Source organism: Calypte anna, chromosome 3 (assembly GCF_003957555.1).
Source record: "Calypte anna isolate BGI_N300 chromosome 3, bCalAnn1_v1.p, whole genome shotgun sequence".
Taxonomy (NCBI): Eukaryota; Metazoa; Chordata; class Aves; order Apodiformes; family Trochilidae; genus Calypte; species Calypte anna.
In genome coordinates, this window is record NC_044246.1 from 23,415,920 (window position 1) to 23,440,779 (window position 24,860).

General features: G+C 45.1%; 1 protein-coding gene and 1 long non-coding RNA gene across 2 annotated transcripts in view; one reads left to right on the top strand and one right to left on the bottom strand.

Moving 5' to 3' along the window:
• The window catches only part of LOC115598163, a 33,399-nt gene extending 13,847 nt beyond the window's left edge, over positions 1-19,552 (bottom strand). The window contains exon 1 of the long non-coding RNA XR_003987438.1: positions 19,382-19,552. This is a non-coding gene — a long non-coding RNA (uncharacterized LOC115598163). The remainder of the gene's footprint in view (positions 1-19,381) is intronic.
• Positions 19,553-22,293: 2,741 nt separating this feature from the next.
• The window catches only part of PROX1 (prospero homeobox 1), a 47,883-nt gene continuing 45,316 nt past the window's right edge, over positions 22,294-24,860 (top strand). Inside the window, 1 exon segment of the mRNA XM_030448775.1 lies at positions 22,294-22,352. The gene's annotated coding sequence lies outside the window, so the exon portion shown is untranslated.

The following is a 24,860-nucleotide window of genomic DNA, read 5'->3' on the forward strand; positions in this document are numbered from 1 at the left end:
CTCTGCTTCATGTCATTACATTGAAGGCCCTTGGTGACTTTAGCAAGCAAGATCTGTAGGAACACCTGCACCTGTGGATAAAGGACTCTAACCTTGAATGATAAATACATACTTCTGGTGTGTTTTCTTTTTTTTCCCTCTTGAGCATGCATGTGTGAGCATAAGTTGCATTATAATACAGACAGGCAGGTAATACATTTCACTTTTAGGAGATGAAGCAATGATTTAAGCAAATTACATTCATCTTTTTAATCTTATATTTCCATGCACACTGAGTTAAATGTTGTAAAACTATCAATTCTGTCAAAACCTAACAGAAAGAAAACAAGAAACCCTGCAATCTTAGTGTCCAAACTGACTGGTGATTATCAGGAATTAAATGTGCAGGAATTCCAAATCTTTTCTGATCGGAGATGTCTAGATGACTTTTGTTTTTCCATAATTGTGTGAGGTTCCTACATAGTATTTAAGAATCAATTATATTGCAATTGATGTAATTAACTCTAATAATCCAGTAAAAGTCAGTAGGAGGGCTATTCAAGTCAATAGAAAAGAGGGACTACATTATGAAGGTGTTATTAACCTATACAGACTTTTACTAGACATTTCCTTTTCTTACATAATAAATATACAGTGATGTGGAAGGCTGTCATTATAATTTAATGGGAACAATGGCTCATCACTTCCTTTCCTGTACAAGCCTTAACGAAATCTACATACGGTGTATAAGTAAAATGAAGTTAAATGAATCTCGCAAATTATCTGTTAATCATCCATCAATCATCTGTTGCTCCATGATTAAAATTCATGTTGCATTCAGAGCTGGGAAAGGTATTTGGGGAGTGGCAGAAGCTGTATGTACATCTTCCAATTAATTTATTCACTCACTTCCATTTTGTGTTGCCAGTCCTGAAGTCAGAGGAATTCTCCTGAGGAAAGTTCCAGCCCTTCCCAGGATAAAGCAAGCCTCTCATTTACATATTTATAGGCATTTCATATGAGAACCTCATTCCTGCTTCTGGATTCAGTCAGACAACTCTTTTTGGGGAAAGCAAGCAACACTAGGAAGTCAGGGAAACTGAGGCAGTGCTCAGCCACATGCCCTGCAGAGTGACAAAGAGAATTCCTTGTCCAAGATCCTAATCACCTGTTTTATGCTCTAACCATTTCCACTGCCTGATGAGGCAAAAGGGAGTTCTGCTTGAACAGAGCGATTAAAATCTGGCTTTTTAGGAAGCTCTGTCTTCACCTTCATCAAGCTGAGCATAAGCCTTATTAGATATAGAAGACTGAGTTGGTGTCATTAGCAGAAGTGCTTGTCTTGGCAGTAGACAAAGATCAGTTGTCTGTGCTCCTGTTATTCAATGTATTAGTTACCTTCCATGTGGCTGACTGTAGCTGATCCTGCTGTCTTGCACCTTGGCAGCCTCAGTTCAGGCAGGTCCCCATGATCTCACTCGTCTCTCCCTCAAACACTCCAATGGACCTTTGTGGGCAGTTCCAGAACATACCCATGTACATAGTGACTTGGTGATATACTGTCACTGCTTCCCTCCATTAAGCTGAGGTGATCAAAATAGGTCCAGAATGCAAGGATGGACAGGATAAATAAATAAAATAATAAACAAAACAAGCCAACCAACCAAGGAAACAAAAAAAACCCCAACTCGACCCAAACAAAATAAAATATAATAATATAAATGAAACATCATTTATTCTGGAGTCATTTGAAATAAAAATAAATATTGAATGACAGAATTACAGTGTGGGGTCATTGAATTTATGCGAAGGATGATGTGGAGGCTGAGGATGACTGTTTGTCTCTTGTTAAAACATTTCTTAAAAGATTTTGGAAGGGGAGAGTAATTACTGAAAGCTTTTCCTATAGGAACCCCTCTCTGTCTTTGTTCATATGTTCACACCGCTTCAGGTAAGACATAGTATGTGCACTCAATTAAAGAAAGAGGGAGATGTGATGCTGTAATAAATAGAGCATAGAGGAGTTCAGTAATCCTTTGTAACTACACTGTTGATTTTTTTATTTAAACCACAGCAGTAGGGCAAGTGCTCTACCAATATCAATCGTTACACCAGAGCTGACCTATGTTGCACAGAATGAATGAGCTTTGACTATAGGAATACAGATAGGCAACCCTGCTGATTCCTGCTGAATAAACCTATTGTAAAGCTGGGGAACAACATCCTTCCAAGGCTCTTGGACTTGTGGCTTCATCCAGTCTGGGACTCCTGAGAGCTTATTTTTCTTTATAACAACATCACACTTTCATATACTGCTAAACACAGAAGATATTTCTGATGTTTGCATTGCAAGCTTCACTTGCCATGTATGTGATTTGGTGGTGTTTGACAAAGCCTTTGCTTTAATTCAGGAACCAGCTCTGTGATAACAAGCACATAGATAGAAAAATCAGTGCTCCATGAGGCATTAAACCTCTTTTTTTCTTGTTGTGGGCCAAAGCAAAATGCTCATAGGTGTCACACTGCCCCACATACCAGTAATTATTTCACCACAGCAGGTACACCTCATCACAAAAACTGTATTTTGAAAATGAGAATTTTTTTCCTTTGGGAGAATCACAATGCCTAACTTCTGGGCACAGGAAGTTAGGTACAGTGGGGTGTAAAAAGAGCTCAATTTCTCTGGCTGCAAATGCCTCCCAGGGTGGGAGCTTTGCTGTCCTACACTGTGTCAGCACTACCTGAGAGGCACAGGGGTGTTTTTCAGGTGCCTGGAACTTCAAGCCCATACAAACAAGCTGTGCCAAAAATGATAGACTGAGAGCTGTTAAAGTACAGCAATTCAGCAGTCAAAACTTCCTTTATTTAAATCCCCAAACACCACTTAGTTATACAATAATCTCAGCTCTTTCATACTCCATGAGCTTGCCTTAAATTGTCTGGAGCAGCTCCTCAGCTGACACCGATAGTCCCAGCCTGCAGAAGGCAGTGGAAGTGGGATGGTTCCCACCAGCTGCCACTCTGCCCCATCTGCAGTCGCATTTTACACACAGAAGATGACAATAACATACAAAAAAAAAAAAAAAAAAAAAAGGCACAACAAAAAAACCCAACACAAAACAAAACAACCCCACCCCCCCTCTCAGTTTGAATAATCATCTGCAAGAAAAGATTCCAGAGTTTGGGCTTCCATGGGGAATCAATATGGCCTTATCTTTATTTTTTTACTTAGAAAAAAAAATACTTGGGATGACAGTATTAGGTAGCACTGTGCAAAACAACTAAATATAGCCATAGATCATGGTGGGTGTGAATGGAAAACAAAGGAGTCAGGAGCCGAGCTCCTGCTGCTGTTACGTCACTCTAACACCCATAATTATGTTACTATGTACACTGCCCACTTCAACTATATCTGGACACCACTTACCATGATAAAAATCTGATTAATAACATGACATATAATCTTGGTTTCTTTGATGAATGTTAACTTCTATCTTCTATAGTCTTTTTCAAACAGACAGGATGTTTGTTTTGCCTCCCTTCTACAGCGAGTTTGGAAGAGTGAATATATTGAAAAAAAATTTAACATAGTTAATTAAAATCTCATTGCTGGATTCATTTTATCTCACTGTAAAAACATGTTAAGCCACTTTTAAAGCATTGTTCTGCATAAATTCTCCTCAGAAACACCAGTAAACTACTCTATACTATAACCACCACATAGAAATTCATCTGGACTCAGGGCAGGCTTACCTGTACAACCACTATGCCCTTTTATCCTGAGCACCACAGCTTTCAAACTTAAAATGTGTTCATATGAGGTACTTAGGACTAGGCTGGCAGGTGTCTCAGGCAAGGAGGGACCCCAGGGACTTTGTGCTTTAGTAGATAGGAAAGGATGTGGGTGCCAGCAGTGGGGTGGCCATGACTGCCCCCCCAGCACTGAACAATACCAATGGTACCTCAAGTCTTTTTTGAATGTAGACCCATCCCACTCTCTTTCATTGTTTGTGCCCAAAAAAGCAGAACTGAACAATTCTGCAAAGGCTCTATAAAGACCTTGAAACTCTTTTTTTTTTTTTCCTTTTCTTTTTTTTTTTTTTTTTTTTTTTAGTATCTAGACAGTGAGAAGGGAAAAAAGAGAACTCAGAAAAAAAATCATGAAAAGCAATGCTGTCCAAGATGAAAGAAGTGTTTTTTATTTCCTTTAGCTAAATGAATATTCAAAACCCATATATCTTCTATGTCTTCAGTTCCTGAGTTTATCTTAGCTGGTTTGTTTCAAAATGCACCAGGAAAAACTCTCAAGATATTGCTAAGATAACGGTTAAATGTCTGACTTTCATCTACAATAGAGGAAATCTGTATTGCCAACAGCTTGCTCTCAGAATTCCACCTTAAAACAGTTTTAGTACCACCAGACCAGAAGGGTTTGATGCCAAAGAGCTGTTCTGTCCTATTGAAAGCAGAGAATGGCTTCCTCTGCAATATGTACAAAGAGCAAGGAAATTTACTCAATTAATGTGAAACACAAAATGGCATCTGCCATCTGGAGATGCACACAAAAGCCATGGGCAGTCAAACACTTCTTAAGACTTTGGCATGTAAAATTAACATATTTTAAGACTTAAAGGGACATGTGAACTCCTCATATGCAAGGATTTCATTTTTCTCACAGCAAAATAAAATACACAATAGAGTATTTCCAGTGTAATGTCCCAGAAACAGCAGTGCTAACCAGCTAAAAAAATTTGCTTGTGACATCAAGAGTACTATTTACACATTGTTGGATGGGAACTGAGCAGCTGTTTATTTAAACATGCATTTTTAAACAATGTACAGAAAAACACTTCTATGAAACTTCACAACTCCACTACAGTGTGTTGCTTTTCTGAGACTGACATAAAAGTCTTGACATTTCTTCTTGTGTGTGTGATGCTGTGTAACCACTCTGGATGTATTTTTCATTGCTAAAAGAATGATGCTGACTAGCCAAGTTTAGTGCAGATTCAAAGTGGGTAGAAAGGACTCTTTAAGCATTTTTAAGTATTCTTTTCTTGCATAAAATTACGAAAGTTCAGCTCCAGTGTCTGTTCCCTTTTGTGCTTTAAAAAAACCCCCCATACTGCTTTAAAAAAAAGCATGACATATGGTATCTAAGTGGTCATGACCATAAATTATTCAACCTCTGCTCATTCCACAAACGTAAATCTAACAAAATGCAAAACTTGAGACCTCGCCGACAGACTCATGGCCACAGATCCTCAGCAGTGTCCTCAGCACACATTTGGCCACACAGATCCCATCCAAAATTTTCATCCAGACACCCACTGTGTACCAATTTACCTGCTTTTTACTTTCCCTGCATTGCACATGATTACATTCCCCAGGATCTCCTGAGCTGAGCCCCTTGTGTTTCACAGGGCAGCCCTTTCACCCTGCCTGTTTGGTGACAGCACAGCACTGGTTCTACAAACCCTGTCTCATGCACCCTGCAGGAGAAAGAGTGACAAAAGCAGATGAGAGGAGAGAAACCAGACCTGTTGGCATTTAAGACAGTGTGTGGTTCAGTGGTGATTTCCTGCACAGTGTTGCTCAGGAGAACAAGGATGTATGGACAAAACTGCCACATTTGTATTGCAAATGCAGCTATAACTAAGGGACCCTACAACTTTACATCAATTTTCCTGTCTTTTAGCAGATTTTTTTGTTGTTGTTGGTTTTTTTGGTTTGTTTGTTTTTTTTATTAACACTGAAACGAATATTTCAGAGTACACAAGAAAGTTGGTTCATGGAGGAAATTCAGAGCCAAGGACACCAATCCTGCAAGTATTTACTGATGTGAATTATGATAATGTAGCCAGTACAATACAAAGAGACTATACATATTGAACCTATTCAGATGTGTAGGAAAAAGGCAGCAACAAGCTTAGCAGAATTAGAACATTAATGAAACAGTGTCATGTGAATAAACTTCTTAAGCAGTGAACTTGTCACTCACCTAGCAAGTTTCCTGTTTTATTATATGTACAAAGATTTAATTTTTAAGGATTAGTTCTACTGATTAATTTTTTAGTTAAAGCACTCTGATAAAGAACAATATGAAACAGAGGGTGCAAAAGTCATGATTCCAGCATCAACATTCTCATGGCTCATATATTTTGTACTACATTTTATAGGAAAAAAAAATGTACATCAATCTGTACACTCAGCCAGAAAAAGAGGGCTGAAAATGCATTAAAGTATCATTAAAAAATTTATTTACCAGTGTTTTGATTTGTGTTTGCATTTAGAAGTGTGTGTGAGAGCAGAAACAGAGACAGGGATGCGGAGAGGGAAGAAAATTACTCATGCCTGACAATGTTACCATGTAAATGGTCATAGCTGTGGGCTTCCCTGGGGTAATTTTTAATACCACAGCAAAAATCTAGCTAGCCTGCAATTACAGTGCCAGCAAGTCCCTTCAGCATGAGCCATAATGTCTGGCTACAGCTGGTGGGAGTGCTCTGGCTGTGTCCCCGCACCGGGATCATCCTGGGCCCTAGGGACTGGGTGGCCGGCATGGGGCAAAGCTGCCAAGACAGACCCACAACTCCAGGCAAGCAGAGCTCTCCCAAAAAATTGCTGCCTGCAGAGTTATGCAGAAGAGAAAATGCACAGACCAGAGCTGATGTCCAGAGGTATCAGCGCAAAATGTTTCAAAATGACTGAAAAACAAATTCATTTCAAATGCTACCAAGGATGCTTTCATGCCCAGCTCCTCTCTTAGCACATGCATGGCCATTTCCTGCATGATCCCTAGCTGTCCCCTCCTATGGCAGAATCCCATCTTGCAAACGAAGCCATCACCCCCACTGATGTGAAGGACTCTGTGTTAAAAATAAAAATACAGTCCTCAGCAAAAAAGAGAAGGGTTCCTGGGTGAGGAGTGTGAACCCATGCCCGTGACAGACTTGAAGTGCAACATGACGGAGATGCTGCTGGGACTGGACAGTTGAGGCATGAGCTGAGGTTTCCAGGCATGTCATGAGAATGACATCCCACAGCTCCAGGGGCCAGGGCCACTGAACCTGCTGCTGGCCAATCCTTGGAGTGTCACTTACATGAGTTCCAAAGTAATCTTCTGGCCCACCCTTCAGGAAAAAGATAAGATGTCATGATCAGCTAATAGGAAGTGACAAGAAGAGAGAAAATGGATGGGGAGGGAGGGAAGGTTTCGGATTGAAAAGGCATTCTTTCCTCTAATGCCAACCCTGCTATCTAGAGGGCTGAGTTAATTACTGGGCTTTTGAGCAATTTGATCCATTTTTGCATATAGCATTAATTTTTCTACAGATACATATAACACAATTAACCTGTAGCTATTTAAAAAATCATACATGGCAATCCCTTCAGTCTGGCCAGGAAAACATTGCACTTTTAGAGAAAAAAAAGCATTTAATTAGGGAAAAAGATTTTGAAAAGTCTTTGTTCATCTACTCTTCCAGGCACTGCTTTCCATGCATCTGGCACAGGAACCCATTACCAAGACATTTGAGCACCTTCCACAACCAAAAAAAAAAACCAAAAAAACCCACAAAATCAAACCAAACCACCACCACCAACAACAAAAACAAACCAGCACACAAAAAGACCAGACAACCAGGACAACTGGAAAATATCAAATTTCTGGCTTTCCTCCCTCTTCAGGGTAGAAAACCCTATCTGTCAGACACTAATTCACTTGAAATTAAGAAATCTGTTTCAGTCCCAAGTAAAATGTTAGAATGTCACTTGGCGAAGTCCCACTGAGCAGAGAGGGAGAGGTTCAGGCTGGAAAACAGTTGTAAAGTTTGTCCCCTGGTGCTGCTCCACTGTCACCTCTAACTGGGGGGGAGGACACATCCTGCCCCCTTCAACCACCCTGCTGCACATGTACAAAATAGTCACTTGATAGTCACTCAGCTTTGCAAACTTCAACCAAAAACCTCATCAGAAGCATCAGACTTTTAAGATCGTAGCCCTGCCATGATGTTAATAATTTCTGCGGGGGGAGAAGCATCTCTGGTGTGTACAAAGCCCAGGACAGGGGGTTGTGGTCTCTGTGTGGCAGCTGTATGAAGGACAAACAAGAGTGGAGAGCCTTCGGTGGAGAGCTGAGCACGTGCTATGGACACAAAAAGGCTCCCTTTACACTGGGAAGAATTCAGAGCTTAACCAAGCCACAATATGTTTTGAAGCTTTTGCCAAAAAGTACAAAAACCTGTAGTCAGTGTAGCCAAGCATTTGATAACGAGAGTGGTTTCTTCTGCTCAACATATTTTCCTGGTGTATTTGTTTGTAAAGGTAGAGATAAGTGTAGTAACACAATCTGTTCTTTAATATCATAAGAAAAGAAAAATCAGTAGTCACTAGCTACAACAGTTTACAATCTTTGTGAGACAGCTGCAAGAATATGTTTATTTTTTTATTCTAAATATCTCAAATGGAGCCTGATCCTGAAAACCTTTCTTCCCTCCAGTGACGCTTGTCTGCAATAATAATACTAATGAAAAGCAACTGCTCATGTAAGGAAGACAACAAGATGAGGCTCAGGTTCCCTATATAATGATTGTAATGGTTATTTTCACTAAAGATAAGAAAGCAAGCTCATATGTGAAACATCACAGAAACAAGCCATTCTGCCCCTATAAAAAATTTTGACAGTTGTCTGTGGAAAACAGAGACTTCAAAAACTCTTAAGAATAATTGTTAGAAACCATAGCCAAAATAACATACATCAGCCTTGATTAGTTACATGAAAAAGCAGCCTTAAATTGATAGTTTAAAAACAGGAAAATTAGCATTATGATTAAGCTTGAATGGCTAATAAAAAGAATTTTGCTAAAACAGATTAAGGTTCAGATCAAGGTCACAAAAGGAACTGATTGAGGAAAACTATCATTTTTGCTGGGACTCAGTGGCTGTTTTAGCAATGCTGTTTCCTCTGAATCACAGTCTTGTAATGAGAAATTACACTGCTGGGGTTAATAAAGTCTTGGCACCTGTTTTTAGCCCCGAATTTCAGTTAAAACATTGTGGTCAAATAAAAAGCAAATTCCTTATGTTCTAGTAGATGGAAAGTAATATAACTAAGCTAAGTAACCTCTGGTAAAATATAAGGTGAATTTACACCATAGTTCTACTTCTTGTGTTTGCTGCGAAGTCAGCCCAAGGAAAAAAAAACCTGCAAGTGACCCATAGCCCTCTTCATCCTCTTTTTACTTCCAAAATAAACATCTTCTAGTCACAGTGCCACAAAACCCCATTAGCAGAGGCTGGGAAGAGAAATATACCCACAGGGTCTGAGAGTTTGCCTTTCTGCTAGCTTCACCCCATCTTGGATATGTATCCTGTGGATAAACTCCGGGAGTGCATGCCTCTGCCCACCTTTCTGTCCTGATGGGCCTTGGATCCATGGATATGGTCTGATGTTCTGTGTTCCCAAAGGAAAGATTTACAGGGAGCCTTTTTCCAGTCTCTCTTCTTGCATCCAGACAGCATCATTCCTCTGCTGCAAATAGGACAGAGCTATACCTACAAGCTATGGGCACAGGTAACCTCAGGAATTTCAGACCAGAATCCAACTTCTGCCCCCAATTACCCTCTAGAAATGATTTTATTTTCTTGTTATCTGACTTGTAAGGAGATGGGGTGATTTCCAAAGAGGCTGAAGAGCTGATGTGTGAGTGTTACCATTGTCTCACATTTTCATCTTGTCTGGATGGTACCTAAGAGAAAGTGGAAGGGACCACAAGCGCTCAGGTGTTACCAGCTACCTCCCACAGGACCTTGGTGTCACCAAGCTGCATGGCAGCAGTGTTCCCACTGCCCTTTGGAGTGGTTTGCCTTGGAAGGTGCAATTCTACATACATGTTGGATCCAGAATCATCAGGGAGGGCTGGCTGTCCAGTAACAAGAATTTTAGCACCAGTGAAATCCCCTGCTTAGTCAATACAATGTGCCAATGAAATAAATGGTCACATCTACAGGAGGCTAGGATTTTAGGTTGCTTCTTTCTCTTTCTTTCTTTCTTTCTTTCTTTCTTTCTTTCTTTCTTTCTTTCTTTCTTTCTTTCTTCTTTCTTTCTTTCTTCTTTCTTTCTTTCTTTCTTTCTTTCTTTCTTTCTTTCTTTCTTTCTTTCTTTCTTTCTTCTTTCTTTCTTTCTTCTTTCTTTCTTTCTTTCTTTTCTTTCTTTCTTTTTCTTTCTTTCTTTCTTTCTTTCTTTCTTCTTTCTTTCTTTCTTTCTTCTTTCTTTCTTTCTTCCTTCCTTCCTTCCTTCCTTCCTTCCTTCCTTCCTTCCTTCCTTCCTCCTTCTTCCTTCCTTCCTCCTTCCTTCCTTCCTTCCTTCCTTCCTTCCTCTTTCTTTCTTGCTCTCTTTCTTGTCTTTTTTCTTTCTCTCTTTCTTTTCTTTCTCCTTCCTCCTTCTTTCTCTCTTTCTGTCTTTCTCTCTTTCTTTCTTTCTCTTTCTCTCTCCCTCTCTTCCTCTCTTCTTCTTCCTCCCTCTCTTTCTTTCTTCCTCTCTCATTCTTTCTCTCATTCTTTCTCTCTTTCTCTCTCTCTCTCTCTTTTTTTTTTCCTCCTGGGCTGTTACTTTGCACAAGGGGGAGCTGGCACATCTGGGCTGTGCTGGGAGCTACCGCAGCCCTCCTGAGCATTGGGTTGCTGCTTGGTGGCATAAGCTATTGTTGTTGCTATTACTATTGCCTGATGATCAGGGTCAGCAAGCCAACGTGAGAGCTGTTGTATAACCCAGCAATAGAAAGACAGTCCTTGTCCCAGAACACACTCGGGCTGGTTTTCTGACAAGCTGTAACAGGTTCTGTGGCGGCACCTTTTCTGTCGCTAAATAAAGAACTTCTGTCTTGTGGAGCCTAAACCCATTGCTGAAAGATTGAAAGGAAAATGAAGTAATAAGACAAAGGGGCAGTGTGCAGGGGGGTTTCAGCATTTGTTTGTTTTGCTCTTAGTTGCAAGTAATTCACATGGAGGGAAGAGCATTGACACTCAGAAGAAAATAAGTGCTCGGTTTTAGAAAGGACAACTGCCTCTGACTGAGCCAAATGCAAAAAGTCAGAATTATCCAGACAAGATTACTGGGCCAGAAATCACATTTATATTAGTACATATAACACATGTCACTTGACTATGAGTATCTGCAGCATGGAGTGAAATAACCCTCCAGCAGCAAAGTCAATATTTAAATCAATATCTCTGGTAAGGAAAATACCTTACTCATTGATATTGACTGAAATTTTTTCTTTATGAATCTCTCAGGAGGTAAACAGCATATTTCTGTTGTAAAAGCAACTAAACAGTACTGCCAAACAGGTATAATAATTCCTAGAATTCAATAGCACAATGCTCTGAAATTATTAATGTTGTTATAAATGCCTTTTGACCTTTATGTCAGGGATGTATTTCCTTTCCAGAAAAAGGCGCCTACACTGTTTTGGACCTGAAGCTGCTGAGCGTGAGTCCAATAACTTCATTAGAAGCTTAGGACATGTTTTATGTTATGTCGGTACCTAATGATTCAGCTGCTCAAGGCTAAAATCCATAAGAGATGTTAGAGCCCTCATGCTAATTGCTGAAACACCCTCCATCCACTCCAGGGAACCTGGAGGAAAGGCACACTGATTGCAGAGCCCAGAGAGGGGGTCAGGAAGCAGGGCAAAGCCCCGCAACGTGCACCATCACCTGGGCTCAGGGATACCTGGGCCCTCCTCCCTGTACCAGTGATGTATTTTGTATTACAGAGCCATATAGACAGGTGAAGCATATAATCCTAGAAGCAGAGCTCTGCCTCCTCTAAGTTCATTGTTTTAAGCATCTTTCACAAAGTCAAGCTCATTTGTTTCTTCTCCTCTTGACTCTGATAGCTGACTCCTCTTTGCAATGGGACAAAACCCCCAAAGGAGTGGGGGTAAGGATGACCCCGTCTCTCAGCCTCATGGCCAGGCCACTTTTCAGAGAGAAGAGAGCCCTGACTTAGCATGGCCTTGGCACAAGGAAGGTGTTAACCACAATTTTCTCACCTCTTGGAGAAACATTGTAACATGTAGGCTACCCTATGAAAAGTGGGAACTGACACCACCATGAGGACATCTTGTAAAGAAAAAAGAGCTGAGTGTGGTTCTGCTGGAGCCCACAGGCATGGGCAAAACCTGTGAGGTGGCTCCTGGACAAGTGGTAGATATCCCTGTACATAACCTCTCCTTCCAGGATGGCTCTGGCAAGCTCAGCAACAGCACTGTAGCATCTAGGGAGCGTGTGTCCTGAGCTGGAAGATCCACAATGGCTGTTTTGTGGTACCTAAAGCCAGCCTATGCTCTGCTTTATGTTTCTAAGTCCATTGGCTTCTTCAGAACCTTACAAAACATCTAGGCACTTGCACTCTGTTAAAATTAATAGCATAGCCCTTTAAACCTGTTTTGACAGCGCCTCTGAAAAGTTTGTTCCTCAATGCTTTGTAGGACTGAGTCCTTAGAGATTATAGCTCATATGCATTCTTCACATCATGGGAATGACTTTTTATTAGAAAATATGGGGGGTTTAAACTGTTGCTCTATAATAGAAATTATTTATTCTTATATATATAGCACGTTATATTAATATACTTTTATGCTATATTACTTATTATTATATGTTAATATAATATATAACAAGCATGTTATTATCTAGATTATAAAACATATAATATAAATTGGATGGGGCTTTGAGCAACCTGGCATAGTGGGATGTGCCCTTGCTCATGTAGGGGGGTTAGTACTAGATGACTTCTAAGGACCCTTCAAATCAAACTGTTCCATGATTCTTTGATTCTGTGATAAAATACATTAATTTAGTGCACACAAAAGCATAATCAAAGTTCTTTTCCCCAGATTATAATCCCTCTACAAAAATATCTTCCTCTTTCTTAAAAACACCAACCAACTAAAAGAACATAAGTCTATAAAATTAAACTACATTTCCTGTTAAATACCAGCTTTGATTATTCAGCAGGATAGGGTACAGCTTTAAACTATGAAATGCACTTCCTTTTCTCCTGCTTTATGATTTTAAACTTAAGACTTTTAATGCAAGTACTAGAACAGAGCCATACCAAGTATTTTTTCATGTGCTTTTAAACCCTCCACACAGAGGGCAGTGAAACACTTAGGGTCTTTGAACCACAGTAGGATGGTGCTGGCTATGGGCTGTCACTCTCTGGCAGCTCTTCTGATACAACTGGTAGAAAGAAAGCTTTTGTACAAGTCAACAGTATACTTCCCCAGAAAGAACAACCTGAAGAGCTTCCCAAACTTTGCTTATAAACTCTTGTACAACATCCCTTTGGCCCATGTTTGGCCCACAGGTTTTTGGGCCATGCTGCAGCTGAGGCTGCTACCGAGTCAAAAGAGGTAGAGAGCTAGTCAGCAAAGTAAGCAGTGACTGCTTAACTAAATGTATATAGACTATAAACCCGTATCAGAGGAACAGATCAGAGTTGAAGTGAAAATCAGCTTCCATCTCAGAGCCCTCTGTGCAGTATGTTGTGATCAGAGCTTGCACAGGCCAGACTTGGGCGGGTGACTTCTAAACAGATTCTGTGATCACATGTCCTGGAGGTGCAACTTTGTGTAGCACCAGGAGAATTCGATGCCAGCAGAGGGCAAAGGGGTTTCTGACTCTCTAGAGACAGATTTCCCCTCAGCAGGGTTGATGTGACAAATGATCACAAAGCCAGGGCTTCCAGAATCTGCAGTTCGCTGTGAATTGATGTACCAAGGGAATTCCCATGCTGGCAGTGTCAATCCAGTAGTGTGCCACTCGGGGCTAGATCACCAGCTGATGTAAACTGGGATGGCTCTGCTGGATCTGAAATTCTGACATCTGACATTCACTCACTGAATGGAAGAGTAATGGGAAGAGAGGGATGACATATCCATGGCATCACTAGTTCGGAGAGGGTTGAAAGAAAACAGACCCAATGCCTACTACCAATGCTATCTCTGTTGCCACAGAAGGGATTCTTCCAGGAATCTGGGAGAGAAGCATCAACATGGAGCCTTGCAGTGTCTCTGGAAACACATTCAACCTGAAAACCCTGCTGAAGCCAGGTGCCCAGGGCCACTCATTCTCATGCCACAGCTCTCTCATTCCCCAAGCCTGCATTGTTCAGCTTGGGGACACAGAAATAGTTAATCTTAAGAGCAATTGGGCAGAAATGGGGTTTGGGAACCAGTTCACCAAATTTACACAGTGGTGTTTAAACTGAGCAGGACATTAGCTGGTACTCAGTGGGCAAACTTAATGGGCAGCATCACCCAATCAGTCTTTTCCCATGAAAAACCTGCACCCTAGGTGCTACCAAGTGCTAATTTGTTAAGAAAGACTTAATTGAGTGACAGTTAATTATTGACGGATTTGAGCTACTTTATCTCTCAATCAAAACCTGGCTCTGTCCCAGGCAGCAAGCAATTTACAGCCACAAAGGTAAATCTGGCCACGTGCAAGCTTTTTATGCTGAAGCCTGATGATGGCTCTCCCTCCCCCACCCCAAGTTTCTGCAAAAATTTCTCTCTGAAGGAGCCGATGATCCCCTGGTGATCACCAGCCCACGTCAAGGTGGTTACCCTGCTTAACCCCACTTGGCACAGAGTGAGAATTACCAAGGGGACGTCCATCTGGAGCTGCCTGAGATAAGAGGTGTCCAGTGTTAATAAACAGGCTTCCTCTACACCTCAGCAGGGCCTTCCTTTTCTAAACAGTCTTCCTTTAATGTTGTAAAATGTTTTTTTCCATTTACTCAATGATCATGCCTTTCCCGGTGGGGGAAGGTCAAGGCAAAGAGAGGAGAGGAGAGGAGAGGAGAGGAGAGGAGAGGAGAGGAGAGGAGAGGAGAGGAGAGGAGAGGAGAGGAGAGGAGAGGAGAGGAGAGGAGAGGAGAGGAGAGGAGAGGGAGAGGAGAGGAGAGGAGAGGAAAGAGGAGAGAGAGGAGAGGAGAGGAGAGGAGAGGAGAGGAGAGGAGAGGAGAGGAGAGGAGAGAGGAGGGAAGAGGAGAGGAGAGGAGAGGAGAGGAGAGGAGGAGGAAAAATGGAAAGGAAGGGAAGAGAAGAGGAAAGAGAAGAGAAGAGAAGAGAGAAGAGAAGAGAAGAGAAGAGAAGAGAGAAAGAAGAGAAGAGAAGAGAAGAGAAGAGAAGAGAAAGAAAGAAGAGAAGAGAAGAGAAGGAGAAGAGAAGAGAAGAAGTGGCAGTAGTAGTAACCACAACAATATCACAGTCACTTACTGCAATATGTCTAAATATTCATTAATGTTTTATGCATCCTAAAATGCCATGTACAAGGGATACAGCATCCCACTGAGGTTAATGAATGAATGAGGTGCCCTTGAAGGTTAATTTGCACAAACAAAAGGTCAAGGGACATCTTCAAAACAAAATATTGATTAAAGCAAGTTAAGTGTTTTGACTTGAAGGAGACATGAAGGATTAAAAAGCAGAATAACACAGTATGGATAAGAAAGGAACAGGAAAGAAAAAACACCACCCCCAGACACAAAGGAAATGGTAGAAAACATATCTGAATCAGCTAGTCATCTGCTAACAAGCTGTAAAGATTTCCAATGACAAGTTGTCACATTAGTTTAGTGAAACTGAAGCAGCACTTATCCCTTTTCCTGTGCTTAATCTCTCAGCAAGCTGCACAGAAACATGCTACCACGTTTAATAGGATTAGTTTATTTCACTTTCTCCTCTCTGGAGGTTGTGAGGTTTTTTGTTTGGTTCTGGGTTTTTTGTTTTTTTTTTTTATTTTTAAAAAAATATTATTATTTTAAACGATTCTGTTTCTATCAATAACAGGTTCTTGAATTAGATTTCACTCTGCTGAACCACTTAGGTTGCATTCATTCTCCAGGTTAAAGGCATTTCTTCCAAAGCTTTCCTTTTTGAAAGGCCAAGGCAAAGGGAAGTGAGGAAAATCTCTAAGTTCAGCCATTACACACATCAGGCACCCAGTTCTCCACTTTCTCATACACACACACTGATGATGTTTTATTAATATCAGCAGAGTTATTTTTAATTCACATCAGAATACATAAGAACAGAATCAGGCCTTTGTGGTTGTGGAGTGTTGTTCTTCTAATGCTTTAGAGTACTTGGACCTTCCCCACCCCTGAAAAATAAAGGGGTAAAAAAAAGAAAAAGAAAAGAAAAGAAAAGAAAAGAAAAGAAAAGAAGAAAGAAAGAGAGAAAGAGAGAAAGAGAGAAAGAGAAGAAAGAAAGAAAGAGAGAAAGAGAGAAAGAGAGAAAAGAGAAAGAAGAGAAAGAGAGAAAGAGAGAAAGAGAGAAAGAGAAAGAAAGAAAGAGAGAAAGAGAGAAAGAGAGAAAGAAGAAAGAGAGAAAGAAGAAAGAGAGAAAGAGAAAGAGAGAAAGAGAGAAAGAGAGAAAGAGAGAAAGAGAGAAAGAGAGAAAGAAAGAAAAGAAAGAAAGAAAGAAAGAAAGAAAGAAAGAAAGAAAGAAAGAAAAGAAAGAAAGAAAAGAAAGAAAGAAAGAAAGAAAGAAAGAAAGAAGAAGGAAAAAGAAAGAAAGAAAGAAAGAAAGAAAGAAAGAGAAAAACCTACTATGTATTCACAGCCCCATTCTCTCATTTAGTTGGAACAGACACAGCAAGAAAAATGATCAAAGAAAAGGCAGTTTCAACAATATACCCTTGTCACTTTCAATTTTGTTGTCAGACTCCAAAGGAACAGAGGAATCACCCATGGTCATGGGCACACTGCAGAAGTTTTCTTAAGTTTCTTGCATATTTTTTTTCCCCCTTGAAGAAATGAAACACAGAAAGCTGTAGGTTTGCTTCAACCCTCTTCTCTTCAGAAGCACCAAAACTTGGAGGATTTATTTCTGATATGGGACAAACCCTGTATCTGAACATACACCTGACAACCCCCTGTCAGCAGGAAACGTAGTATTTTGACCTGAAGTTTGTGGCACACACCAAGTGTTATCCAGAGGCAGAGGAGCAGGAGAAAACAGACCTGAGCACACCCTGGTTTTGAATTCGAATTGAATTAAAATGGATTAATTTTTGTTGGGAACACTCAGAAAATAGTATGACTACCTGATGATCTACTATCAGGAAAAGGTCCTGGGACTTCTGCAGGACTTTGAAAGGAGATTGGAATCTATAGCAGTTCTCTAGCAGGGACCATGCTGGCACCGGGTTGGGGGGACTAGGGCCACTCACAGCAGTAGGAGGCTGCCCTGCTGCTGCCCAAGCCACCAGGCCCTAAAGAAGGCACCAGGAAAGTACTTCTTTCACTACAAATCCTAAACATGAGCTGGCACTAGGTCCCATGGGCCCCTTCTGAAGGATTAAGTTTTGGATGAAGAAGAGCTCTTCCTCCACCTCGAAAATTTGGGTGATGGGTGGGGGATTATTTCTGCTCCAGAGCTTTGAAACATCAACTTGCTTTCTTTAATAGGTTGCCTATCCTCCAGGATTAGAAGAGAGAAAGAGTCTGCAGTATTCAGAGCCAGAGAGGATGAGCTAGTAGAAAATAAGCACTTCATTCCACTTGGGCTCACTGGTGTGGCAGGTTGCAGGTTTTGGGTTTAGACTCAAAAAAGTTTCAAGACATGGGGCTGGAGGAATACAACCTGAAAGCAGTTACAGAAACGAGGCAGTGGGGCCAGAGGGTAAGTGGAAGCCCGCATACGTGGTACCCACAGCTGGGGCCAGGCTGGCTGCCGCAGCACTGCTGCGTGACCTTGGGGACATCTTTTCACTCCCAGTGACTCAGTTTCTCTTTTGAGTAAATCAACAGTAGCCAAAGTTGGGTTCCGGTAGTAACAAACTCAGTATCAGAGGCAGCTATTTATTTATTTATTAAAATTTGCACGATTCGGCTTCACCTCTATATGTATCCCGGAGTCCTTTAAAGAAGACCGAAAAAAAAAAAAAAAAAAAAAAAAAGAATTCAAGCGAGTCACTCACCCGCCAAATTTAGCCTATCTCCCCCTGCGTCCAGACACACTGCTGTGCCCTTATTGCCCAGCCCTGCAGCACTTACAGCTACAACGGAGCCTGAACGCATCGTCCCGGCCAGCTGAGCCCCCCAGGAATGAGCGGGGACCATGCCCGTCTCCCCGCGCCCGCGGAGCTCAGCGCGGGCCGGGGTAGCCCCGTCGCTTCCCAGCGGCGGAGAGCCCAATGCCCCTATTCCTAAAGGTCTCACGTTAAAACAATTCGCGGCGAAGCCGTCCCGGAGGGCAGAGGTTCCCCGGACCTTCAGGGCGCGACAGGCACCGGGCACCCCTCCGGGCACCGCGCGGGATGCGGGACGAAATCAGTAGCAGCGGAGTGCTCCGGGTTGCGCCCCGTTGCCTCGGGAATCTGCTAGCGCCGGCCCCGGGATGGGTCCCAAACCTGGGCACGGCTTGCCAAGGCGCCCGGCCCGACGAGGAGGGGAGCTCCGCACTGCCGCGGAACCGGGAAGGGCAGCGATGAAAGCAGCCCACCTCGCCCCTCAACACGGCAGCTGCGCCGGGCCAGGGTACCACTGCCCTGTGCCCCGACGTGCAGGGCGCTGCTCACGAAAGGCTTCTCCTCCCATACCGGTGCGGGCTTCTCAGACGGGTGTCACCGGCTGTATCTCTCCCTGATCCGCCGGCCGGGGCAGCGGAAGGGAGATTGGTATTTTTTAACTCGGAAACAGCTTCCCAGTGGCAGCTCGGCAGCGCGAAGGGGCCGCTTTGGCCTGTCCGGGACGATTCTTTCGTGATCCGCGGAGGGTGGTTTATAACATTACCCACCCACCTACCTTCAGGACCCCTCTCCGCGCTGCAGAGGCAGCGCGGAGCCGCCAGCCACCCAGAAGCGGTGGCCAGCCCGGCCTCTCAGGCGGGCAGCGGGGAGAGGAGCCCCTGCGGGCAGCCACGCGTTTGGCCCTCGCAGAGAGCCTCTGGCAGAGGCGGGCAGGCCCCGGGGCGCGGGCTTGCTGCCAGTGACCGACTCTCAAACTTTGGCGACGGAGGGTGGCCCTCGCATCGCGCCCCGCCGAGGGGCTTCCATGCCCGGCCAGCGCCGCGGAAGCCTGTGGTGTTGTCCGCACCCACGCGTGGGTTGGGCGCTGGGGTGAGACAGACCTCTAGTGAGACAGACCCTTCAGGTGGAAGGGCAGGAGCGGAGCGGCTCCCCGTGCGGCCAGGGGAAGGGCAGAGAGGGGGCGAGGCGTGACCTGGCACGAGGCTGCGGCTCAAATTTTGGCAGGGGTCGCCGGTGCTGGCCCTGCTTGCCCTCGCCGCGTCCGGGCTCTCCCCTATGGTCGGAGCTCCCTTTCCCGCACGGCAGGCCGGAGAGGCGGGCGCGGTCAGGCCCGGCGGGGCCGCACCGTCCTTACCTGCCGCCGAGCGCCCTGCAGCGCTCCCCTGCCGCCGGTCCCTCCGCAGGGCCTTATTCCCTCTCCTCAGTTTATTCCCCTGCCGTCTGCAAGCCCAAAGCTGTTGCGTTACGGCCAGGCTCACCGCTCCGGCGGCAGCGGCCGGGCGACCCTCCGCGGCGACCAGGGCGGGGGTGCGGGCGCTCCCTGCCCCACGCCGCGGAAACCTACGCTCACGGCGGGACAAAGCGCGCCCGGCAGGTTTTGGTCCGGATTGCAGACGGGACTCGCTGGGAAGATACGGCTATTTTTTTTTTTTTTCCCCCTCAAATTAATTTTTTCCCAGCGCTTTCTCGCCAGAGCCGGCGGGGAGCGGGCTGTGCTGAGATGAGCGTAGGTTTGAGTTGACTGAAAGTTTGGGAGCGCTGAGCAAGGGGTCCGGGGCCGGCGCCTCCCGCAGCCGACACCCGGGTTTGGGCACTGCCGGTAGTTCCGTGCGGCGCAACCTGATGGTGTTTTATTTTCTGCCCCGCAGGCGGGAAGTAACCGGCACGGCTCCCGCTCGCTGCCCCGGCGAGAGACTCCGTGCAGGGAGGTAGGCGGCCACCCGCTCGTTCCTCTTAAAAGTTTGTGACCGCCAACGAGAGGGTTTTTACTTCACCGGCCCGATGCTAAACGTGTGAAAGACGCGAACTCGGGGCAGCGGACGCCGCACCCCGCACTCCTCTGCGGAAGCTTTCCCGCGTGGAAAACGTTCCCGCGTGGGGCAGCGCGGAGCATCCCCCGTCCCCTCGGTGATGACTTTCCTAAAGTTACTCTGCTCCCCTCCACCTTCCTCCCCACGCGGGGCGGCTTTTGTCCGTCCCTCGCCCGTGCCCGGCAAAGGGAGGGGGAGGCCGCCACGTCGGGCCGCAGCTGCTGGCGCCCCCGCCCCGTGCCCGTCCGTCCCCACGCAGGTGCGCGGCCGCCACCACCTTCCCGCGGGGGCGGGGCGGCCCCTCCTCCCCCCTCGACCACCCCCCACGCTATTCCCTCTCCTCTCTCCCGGCTCCTGCCAAGTTCTCCCCGTCCCCCCGTCCGTCCCAAGGAGCCTCCCGATTGGGCGCCGGGCCGGGCCCACGTCACTCCGAGCGTGACGTCTAGTCTTCCTGTTTCCTTCAGCTGTGTCTTAAAGTAAATCTTGTGGCGGTGCGGAGCGCTCGCTCGGCTCGGCCAGCCCAGCCCAGCCCAGCCCAGCCCTGCCCCGCGCCCCGCCGCTCCGCGCCACTCCGCCCCCGCTCCACCGCCGCTCCGCCGCCGCTCCGCTCGGCTCCGCTCGGCTCCCGCAGCCCCGCGGCCGCTGCCCGCCCGCCCGCCCGCCCGCACTCCCTCGCCCGCCCGCCCTCGCCCGATTAACATATTCATCAGCGGCGGCGCGCGCGTGTCCGTGTGTGCGCGCGTGTGTCCGTGTGTCTGTCTGTGTGTCCGTGCGGGGCGCGTGCGGTTGGTTCATGTGCGTGTGCGTGTCTCCCCTTCGCTCTTGCCACCGGCAAAAAAAAACCCAGAGGCTCAGTTTCGTCGCCTTTGCACGGAGTAAGTACCCGCTCCCTCCACGCGCCCCTTCGGTCCCTCCCTGCTTTTTTTCGGCCTTTTCGGGTCTTCTTGGTTTGCCTTTTTTAAATTATTTTTTCTTTCTCTATTTCTTCCTTCCTTATTTTTTTTTTTTTTTAATTATTTGTCACTTGTTTGGGCAGCTTTAAAAAGAGCTGGAGGGAGGAAGGGGTGCGTGTGCGTGGAATGAAATCCCCGGCAAAAATATCGTTCACCGTTATCAAACCTGTGCTTCTTTTTTTCCAGGGGACAAAATTGCAATGACTTTATTAGCTGAGTAGTTGTAATCCCCCCCTAGATAAAGCGGTAAGGATTCGGGAGCGCCGAGCCCGATGGAGCGCTCCCCGTAGCCTGCCCAGGGCTGAAGAGTAAGTGACCTGCTCGTTGTTAGGTGATCCTCCCCCCTTCCCCTTCGCTCGCTCGCTGCCACCTTTTGTGGACTGGGCTTTATTTTATTCCGCGTGTTGGAGGGCAGTTTTGCGGGGACGGAAAGAGCAGCGAGGATTTGGCTTTTTTGTTGTTCCCAGCTTCCTCCTCCCCCCGTCCCTGCCGAAGTTCCCCATCCCCTGCTTTAAACTCCTGCTCCGGTCCTCTGAGCCTCCTCTTTGTCTTGTTTATTATAGCTGCCTTTCTTTTTGTCTCTTCCAATTTGCTTGTCATTTGCATGTCGCTAGTTCTTCTTTTTAACCCAAACTGGGAAGGGCAGGGACTTTTTACTCTGATTCTTCTAAACCTTGCAAGTACTATTTTTCATTTCCAAGGGTGGGACGAGCTGAGAATTGTGAAAATGTGTAGAAAATGGAATTTGAGTGGTAGGTGGTGAGCACATGAGATCAGATTCAAGTCGCGGGATAGGAGACTTGATCTGGGAAAATATTAGGATTATTAGTACTTTCTGCTTGTTTGGTTGTTGTTAGTTTTTTTCTTCGGCGTGGGATTTAATTTTTTCTTAGCTTTTGATGGAGATCTTCCGTGGGTTTTTTTTGTTGTTGTTGGTTGGTTGGGGGGTTTTTTGTTTGCTTGTTTGGGGTTTTTTTTTTGGTGGTGGTGATGGTAGTTTTTTTCCTGTTTGTCGGCTGAGTGACCAGGAGCACTTTGCCATGTGTTTAAACGGAGTTAAAGCGCAGGAGGGAACTGTGCAGGGGGGAGTGGGGGCTGTGCGGAGAGGACGCGCAAGGTTGGATTTAGGGTGAGCGGCCCGGGATGGAGGCGAGGGTGGGAAATGCGGGCCCCGATAGCAGAAGCCGGGGCAGTGCTCCGCGGCACTGGGCGCTCCGCGGGGGGCGGAGCGGGGGCCACCCCGGTAGCCGAGCGTCTTTGAGGAAGGGGGGAGAAAGTTTCGCGCATCCCCCGCGCTCGCTTTGAGGCGGCTGGAAGGACAGAGCCGCCGGGACCGGGACAGGTGCGCGGGGCGCGGGCAGGTGCTCGCCGGGCGGAGGGGCCACGGGGTGCGGGAGGTTCCGGCCGCCCCCTCTCTGTGCCGCTGGGACCAGTGGCGGGGTCAGCCGTGGAAAGCGAGCCGATAGATCGGTACCCGCGGCTGGTCCGTGTGCCCAAGGAGGCCCATCCGAGGTGGGATGGAGCTCTCGGAGGGGTCAGTGTCACATACATGTGCCCGTCTACGGAAATAACAGATAGGAAGGATATTAACTTAATATCTTTGACAAAGTAGGAGACGTCAATCACGGCTGGCAGGGGAAAAGGCTGCAGACTAGAGGTGCCCTTGAATGTCGGGCAAAAATTGCCAGGGAGCTGCTAGTTTCCCACAGGTCCTGAGTGGTCGCAGCAGGTGTTATGGTGTTTCTGGCTGCACAGCGAGTGTCACCCCAAAACCGTCACCCGGGTCTGGGGACAAGCGGGGGGCACGTGGAAGCACATCCGTACATCCACGGCCACTGCTCGGTGGTAGAAAGGTCTGGAGTTGGCCTGAGTGGGGTCCAGAAACACTGCTGTTTCACCACCGCGAGGTGTAGAAGATCAGATTATTTGTCACTTCCATCATCTGTAGAGGTCTGCCAGTATGCAGGATGAATTATAAGGCAGGTTTTTTTACCCCTAGATTTGCATGTGGCACATATCCTTTATGTCTTCTCGCAGTTTTTCTGCGTGTTACCATCAATTATGTAAACTTTATGACCACTGCAGGTCGTTTTGCATTTATTTTATCTGCTTTTTGTCCAGAGCTTACCTTTAACAGCAATATCACAAACTGTGAAATATTTATTAATACTCAAGGGTAGACTGAGTATCAACATTTCATGAGTTGAACTGTGATAAAAAGTACAATGTATATACTTTTTGCTAACAGCTCCTGATTAAATTATTCTAAAGTATCCTCTGTTGGCTGAGTGGCACTGTCAGTATATACAGCTAACTTGCCTGCCAGTTGAACTCTGAGGCCTCTCAGTTTATATGACTTGTCTCTTTTATGATCTGTTGATAAATTAAGATAGTCGTAAGAATGGCCACGTTTTGAAATCGGAGTTGAATTTGATGCAGGTCAGAACTGTAAAAAACTTGCAGTTTCTAAATCGTGATTTATTCTGTCTCAAAGAGCAGCCTACCTGCTAGATTAACTAATTCAAGAATTGTGATTTAATGACATTGTGTAGCGTGGGAAAATATGTCGTGGAAAACTTGGGCAGAGTTTGCAGTAGGAATCTTGCAAGCATTTCAGTATTGTCTCTGCACCGAGACCATGTGAGTTATTTTCTTCATGACTGGTGAAATAACAAGGACCAAACTGGCTTGAGGGGGGGGGGAAATGTTTTTGGTTTTCTACCTTGAGCAGCCTGGTTTGTTTTTCTCATTCAAAGCATCTATTTCCTCAAGCAGTGCCAAGCATAGATACATGAAGAAGGGCCCTGCATCTCCCCAGAAGAAAGGCCTGAACTAATGTGATGCCGAATCCCTCCTGTCAGTGAGCTCCATCAGTTCTCCCTGTAGTTGGTGGGCATTGAGGATGCTTGGCATTCACAGGAATTACTGAATTCCTTGCTGGATTTGGCTCCGGGTATCACAGGGTTCATAAAACAAGGGAGGCTCTTCTCTTTAAAGCTAAAGAGCTGATAGCATAAATTTGAAGTAGATCAGGCTCTAATTTTTGCTTCATATGGAGAAATCCTAATAAACTGGTTGTTGATGCTGAATTAGTTGCTCATCATTTCTGCCTTGTTTCAAAATCTTTGCCTATATGTCTCAGCGAACGGGGGTAGAAAACCCCTTCTCCCAAGAAAACTTGTGTCAGAGCTGTACAAAAAGGTAGTAGTTTCTCATTAGTGGCTGACACAATTTTAGCACTGAACAGATCTATGGAGAATAAATGTCATATGTTCTTTGGATGTTAGCTGTGGTTTTGTGTGTGCAATGCTGTTGACTGGAATAATTTTCACCCTGCCCTTCCTGGCTGATCCTGGCAAAGCCATAGCCCTCGTAGCACATTAGAATGAAAGATCTAAATACTTCTTTTAGCAAAAGCATGTTGTATTTTGTGTGTGGTATTGGCATAGTGGGGTTACATGAAGCAGGCAGATGCTGGACTGAAGGAAGTAGTCGGCTTGTGAAAAGAGAGGAACAATTTCAGCTCTATAAACTGATACCTCCTTGAATTTATCCAGGAATATTCGTCAAGTTTGGTGCTGTGTATTTAATGGCTATTTAGGTTAGGCTGGGGTGCTTCACAGTGGCTGAGGAGGGTGAGATTGAATTTACATCTCCTTTGCATCTCATACGTGTATGAATTAATGTAGGAGAATATGATCAGCATATTCGAGATCAAGACGATTTAACAAAATTGATTACAGAAAATAGATATATTTGTAATGAGAGCAGTTAAATACTTTACATCATACTCCTTTCTAAAGACAGTTCTAGCCACAGGTTTGGTAACAGTAACTCTGTTGCCTACAAA